Genomic DNA, 6,066 nt, shown 5'->3' with positions numbered 1-6,066 from the left:
ATGGTCGGCCTGATATTGTTTCGTTTTCTGCGCACTTAACGAACAGTCGCACACATAAAATAACCCGTAAAATTACCAAATTAATTTTAAAATATCCCAAATAATTCAAGGTTATTAAAAATAAATTTTTCAAAATTTCTATAGTATTTTTGAAATGTAATTTATACCCGCATTTGACGATTAAACGAACCAACAACGCTGGTGAATTTAATCTCAAAACTTCCCAAAATAATTTTAAAATTCTCAGAATAATACGAACTTACTAAAATATAAGTTTCATAATTTTTGAAAATTTCCATAATTAAATATGAATTTTACCATTAAACACACTCAGAAAATCATTTAAAAATAAATAATTAATGAAATATTGATTTCTCAATTTTATAAAGTCCTAAAAATAATTATTGAAATTATGAAGTCATAAAAACAATTTTAGAGACAATCCAAGTATTTATGGAAATAAAACTGCAATAACACCATTTTCAACAACGATACAAAATCATACAATTTATTAATTACCCATGCAATTCAATTCCATACACTAGTAATCACATACACATAGTGACAGAGTAATAACCCACGGACTGAACCCACAAAAATATTTTATTTAATTATTTATTCCATAATTACACATTTAAATAATAATAAAAATATACGGATCGTTATAAAGAACAGTTGCTCTTAAGGCTGAGGAGGAATCCCCCAAAGTGGCTGTCTCAAAGAAAGGCAAAGGAAAGACTCTCGATACAAAGTCTGATACTGAGTCATCAAGTTCTGATAGTGATAAGGATTCAGAAACTGAAAGTCTATCTGAGATGGATGCTGATGAAGAGATGATGAAATTATGTGCTCTTATGGTGAAGGGTATCACAAAGATAGCCTACAGAAAATTTAGAAGGGGAAAGAAATTTTCTAGGAAAAGTTAAAGTTCTGATAAGAAGGGATTCATAAAATCTGAAGGCAAAGCAGGAAAGTCTGACATAGGAGATTACTCAAATGTTAAATGCTATAATTGTGGTGAGAAAGACCACATATCTCCTGATTACAAGAAAAGAAAAGGTGACAAAGGCAAGGCACTTGTCACAAAGAAGAAGAGCTGGATAGACGCTTCAGATTCTGAACATGAGGTGAACTATGCCTTGATGGCAAATGCTGATAGCAGTTCTGAAGCTGCTGAGTTAAAGGTACCTCGAACAACTTATGCTTTTTATACTGATGATATTACTGAGTTGAGATCTTATCTTAAAACCATATTCATTAGCTATAGAGATCAGACCTTAATATGTGATAGGTTAACTTCTAAAAATCTGGCTTTTAAGAAAAGGAATGACTATTTAGAAAAAGAGTTAGTTATGTTCCATCAAACTCAGAAAGAAAGAGATGATGCTTTTTATGTTAGAGATGAAGTGTTAAAATTGAATCAATCTCTAAAAACTGAGTTATAAAAGGAAAGAGAGATTATCAGGACAGACTAACTCTAGCAGAATAACTCAGAATTTACTAAGTAGTGGAAACTGGAAAGAGGGCTTAGGTTATGAAGATGATAAAAGTGAAACAGGAACTAAACAAACTAAGCCAATTATTGTTAAACAGACTAATAAGCCAAAGATAAATCCTGTTAAGTTTGTAGCTAAAACTGTAAAGTCTGATTCTGAAAAGATGAAAGATAATGATATAGAAGGTAAGGCAGAGTCAACTTCTGACAAATTAAAACAGGATAAACCAGTTGAAGTTAACATAGGCTTAATGACAAAGAAGCAGCTTAAGTACAAGCTGAAAGAGATTAAGGATGTAAACAAGGTAAAGCCACCTAGGAAAAATAGGAATGGAAAGGAAGGTGTGAACGAAAGCAATAATTATAAGTCTGTTCCTAATGATCCTAGAAAGAAATGCAATAACTATGAAAATAGTAACCATCTTACTTTTTTTTTGCAGGAAGAATAAGGATATAAATTCTTTACCTCCTATATCAAGAGTTAAGAGTCAGTCTGTTAGGTTTAAACCACAAAATTCTTGTTTTCATTGTGGTAGTTTATGGCATTCCATTTATAATGTAAGGAATATCATAGTTTGTATTATGATTATTATCAAATAAAACATTCTTTAAAGAAAGTTAGCATTATTCCTTCTAGTGTAAGTTCTGATGCAAAGTCTGATACTGTAAATTCTGATAAGAAAAATGTTAACATAAACTCTGATGTTAAATCCGCTGCAAATGTTAACAAACTTACTAAGGCCAAAGGATCCAAGCAAGTCTGGGTCCTTAAAACTAATCATTAGTGGTCTTTGTGATTGCAGGGCAACAGGAAAAACATCCTAGTTCTGGACAGTGGATGTTCAGGACATATGACTGGAAATAAAGCCCTGCTATCAGACTTTGTGGAGAAAGCTGGCCCAGGAGTTTCTTATGGAGATGGCAACATGGGAAAAACTCTGGGATATGGCGATATCAATCTTGGGAATGTCATCATTGAAAAAGTAGCTCTAGTCTCAGGACTTAAACACAATCTGCTGAGTGTTAGTCAAATCTGTGGCATAGGTTATCATGTGGATTTCTTTGAAGAACACTGTGAAGTTGTAAGCAAATCTACAGGTAAATTGATACAGGCATGGTAACATTTATGAAGCCAAGCTTTCAACAAGTTCTGATGGTTCTGCAATCTGTCTGTTAAGTAGAGCATCAATTGAAGAAAGCTGGGATTGGCACAAGAAACTATCTCATTTAAATTTCAACAATATAAATGAACTAGTCAAGAAAGATCTTGTGAGAGGACTGCCAAAGTCAATATTTGCTCCTGATGGCCTTTGTGATTCATGTCAAAAAGCAAAACAAAGAAAATCTTCATTCAAGAGCAAGGCCGAATCTTCAATTCTTGAGCCTTATCACCTACTACATGTTGATCTATTTGGTCCAGTGAATGTCATGTCTATTGAAAAGAAAAAATATGCTATGGTCATAGTAGATGAGTTTACCAGATACACATGGGTGTATTTCTTGCACACAAAAAGTGAAACTGCATCTATCTTGATTCATCATGTCAAACAACTGGATAAGTTGGTCAAAGACTCTGTGAAAATTATAATAAGTGATAATGGCACTGAGTTCAAGAATATGATTATGGAAGAGTTCTGCAAAGACCATGGAATAAAGCAGGAATTTTCTGCTCCTGGAACTCCACATAAAAATGGAGTTGTTGAAAGAAAGAATAGAACTCTTATTGAAGCTGCACGAACTATGCTTGATGAAGCAAACTTACCAACCTACTTTTGGGCTGTAGCTGTGCAGACTGCTTGTTTTACTCAGAATGCAACACTTATCAACAAGCATGGAAAGACACCATATGAGATGGTGAAGAAAAAGAAGCCAAATATGAAGTATTTTCATGTAATTGGATGCAAGTGTTTTGTTCTTAAGACTCATCCTGAACAACTATCCAAATTTGATCTAAAAGCTGATGAAGGAATTTTTATTGGATATTCACTTTCCACAAAAGCCTTCAAAGTCTACAATTTAAGAACAAGGGTTGTCATGGAATCTATCAATGTCTCTTTTGATGATAAGAAGATTACTGGACTTGAAGATTTCAATGATCATGATCAGCTGAGATTTGAGAATGAAGCTTTAAATTCTGATTCTGTAAATTCTGATAGTCTAAATCCTGATACTACAAACTCTGATGGGTTAAACTCTGATGTTATTGAAACTTTGGTGACTACACCAAAGGAAAATGCACCTGTGCAGGGGGAGCATATTGAAGATCCAACCGCATCTCAAGAAGCATCAAAACCTAGAACAGGCTCTTCAAGTTCTGATTCATCAAGTTCTGATGGGCCAAGTTCTGATAATTCTGGAAACTCAAATTCTGATTCATCAAGTTCTCATGGGCCAAATTTTGATAATTCTGGAAACTCAAATTCTGAAGGATCCAACTCAGAGAGCATAATTTCTGGGGGAGCATCAGAAAATGTTGATGGAGACAGCATGGATCATGGGGGAGCATCCAGTTCTAGATATCCTTCCATCTGCAAGGAAGTGGACTAAAGCACATACACCTGACTAGAACTAGAACAGGAACATCAAATGAATGTCTTTATCATTATTTACTTTCTCAGGCTGAACCAAAGAAAGTGGAAGAAGCTCTTCAAGATGCTGATTGGGTGCAAGCAATGTAGGAAGAGTTAAATGAATTTGAAAGAAATAAAGTCTGGACCCTAGTGCCAAGATCAAAGAACATATTAGTTGTTGGTACAAAATGGGTGTTCAGAAACAAAACTGATAGTGATGGCATAATTACAAGAAATAAAGCGAGGCTGGTTGCAAAAGGATACTCTCAACATGAGGGAATTGATTATGATAAAACATTTGCACCAGTTGCTAGATTTGAAGCCATAAGGATATTTTTGGCTTATGATGCTCACAAAAAGGTTACAGTCTTTCAAATGGATGTAAAAAGTGTTTTTCTTAATGGAGAATTGGAAGAAGAAGTGAAGAAGTATATGTTGAACAACCTCCAGGTTTTGTAGATTTAAAATTTCCTAATCATGTCTACAGACTTGATAAAGCACTTTATGGCCTTAAGCAAGCTCCAAGAGCATGGTATGAGACATTAGCTCAGTTTCTTCTGGAAAGTGGATTTAACAGAGGGACTATTGATAAAACTTTATTCTATCTCAACCATGGAAAGGACTTACTTTTGGTGCAGATATATGTTGATGATATCATTTTTGGTTCTACAAATGACAGACTTTGTAAAAGGTTTGCCAAGCTAATGCAGTCAAGATATCAAATGAGTATGATGGGAGAACTTAGCTATTTTCTGGGACTTCAAGTCAAGCAGAATGAAGAAGGAACTTTTATTTGTCAATCTAAGTACACCAGAAATTTGTTGAAGAAATTTGGAATGCAAGACTGTTCAAGTGCATCCACTCCTATGGCCACTGCAACAAAATTGGATAATGATACTGGTACATCAGTAGATATTACTGATTACAGAGGTATGATTGGCTCACTACTCTATCTAACTTCAAGTAGACTTGATATTATGTATGCTACCTGTCTTTGTGCAAGATTTCAAGCAGATCCAAGAGAACCTCACTTAACAGGTGTGAAAAGAATTTTCAAGTACCTTAAGGGTACAACTGATCTGGGATTGTGGTATCCTAGGGAATCAGACTTTAAGCTAATAGGTTACTCAGATGCAGATTTTGCAGGGTGCAAAATTGACAGGAAAAGCACAAGTGAAAGCTGCCAATTTCTTGGAGGCAGATTAGTTTCTTGGTTTAGCAAGAAACAAAAGTCAATTTCCACATCAACTGCAGAGGCAGAGTACATTGCTGCAGGAAGCTGTTGTGCATAGATTCTTTGGATGAAGAATCAGTTACTGGATTATGGGTTATAATTTTCTAAAATTCCTATTTACTGTGATAATCATAGTGCTATTGCAATGACAGGTAATCCAGTTCAACACTCAATGACAAAGCAAATCAGCATTAGGTACCACTTCATAAGGGAACATGTGATGGAAGGTACAGTGGAATTGCATTTTGTTCCAACATATCAACAACTAGCAAATATCTTCACAAAACCACTATGTGAAGCTACTCTTACAAGATTGGTAAATGAACTTGGAATGGTTTCAGGTTCTTTCTCTAAATTTTCTTAGTTTATGTTCTGATACATCAGACTTTATGATCAGTATTTACAGATATTACTATCTTTATGTAATCTGTGCTTAAATTGAAATTTACTAAGTGCTGATTATTGTCTGATGTGAATTTCTAAACTCTGATAGTGATATGAATGTTTCTATGACTATTCAATCCAATAAGGATACCTGTGCTAGATGCTAACCTAGTAGTCTCTAATATACTAAAGATCCCATGTTTAAAGTAATTGTTTATTTGGAAATCTTTTAACATAAGCAAATTCTGATATTGAGCTTGGTTAGGTTTACTTTGTGTATCTTATTACTAAGTCAAAAACTAGAATAGTGCTTCTTATCTATTAAGTTCTGATGTTGGTAAATCTTATGGATGTACTAACTGATGATAAGCCTCACTTATTAA

The sequence above is a fragment of the Apium graveolens genome, chromosome 6 (genome assembly GCF_009905375.1).
Source record: "Apium graveolens cultivar Ventura chromosome 6, ASM990537v1, whole genome shotgun sequence".
Taxonomy (NCBI): Eukaryota; Viridiplantae; Streptophyta; class Magnoliopsida; order Apiales; family Apiaceae; genus Apium; species Apium graveolens.
Note: the sequence above shows the minus strand (reverse complement) of the source record.